Raw genomic sequence first — 533 nt, 5'->3', positions numbered from 1 at the left:
AGAGTTTATGAAAAGATTTTTCGAACATATTCTAAATTTATTAATACGTACATCATACTATACTAAATGGTCTTTTATTTTCATTAGGTGATTCTATTTATTTATTATTATTGTTTTTAATGCCGTCTTTGCACTTGTTCTAATAGAGTAAATGACTTTGCCAATAAGTTAGAAAAAATATACATGTTCCTTACCATATGAATAACTACGCAAAAAGAGAAAGAAAAATGGAAGGAAAGAAAAGATAAAGCAAAAAGAAAGAAAATCAATAGAAGAAGAAGAAGAAGAAAAAAAGAAATGCAATAGAAGAGGAAGAAAAGAAGAAGAAGAAAAAAAGAAAATCAGTAGAAGACTAAGAAAATAAAAAGAAGAGAGGATGAAAGAAAAAGAAAAAGAAGAGTGGAAGAAAAAAGGAAGAAAGACGAGAGAAGAAAAAGAAGAAAAGAAAAATACAAAGGAGGAAAGAAGAAGAGAAAACGAGAAATAAATAAAGAAGAAAAGAAAAATCCATTTCTACGTGAGTGTAAATGAAA

At 26.6% G+C, this 533-nt stretch overlaps 1 protein-coding gene across 1 annotated transcript in view; it reads left to right on the top strand.

Annotated features, from left to right (window-relative positions):
- LOC119593560 overlaps positions 1-533 on the top strand; it is a 40455-nt gene that overhangs the window by 33141 nt on the left and 6781 nt on the right. The gene's annotated exons all lie outside the window — the stretch shown is intronic.

Source organism: Penaeus monodon, chromosome 32 (assembly GCF_015228065.2).
Source record: "Penaeus monodon isolate SGIC_2016 chromosome 32, NSTDA_Pmon_1, whole genome shotgun sequence".
NCBI classification, from domain to species: Eukaryota; Metazoa; Arthropoda; class Malacostraca; order Decapoda; family Penaeidae; genus Penaeus; species Penaeus monodon.
The sequence above is the reverse complement of the archived record's forward strand: the minus strand, read 5'-3'. Positions and strand labels throughout refer to the sequence as shown.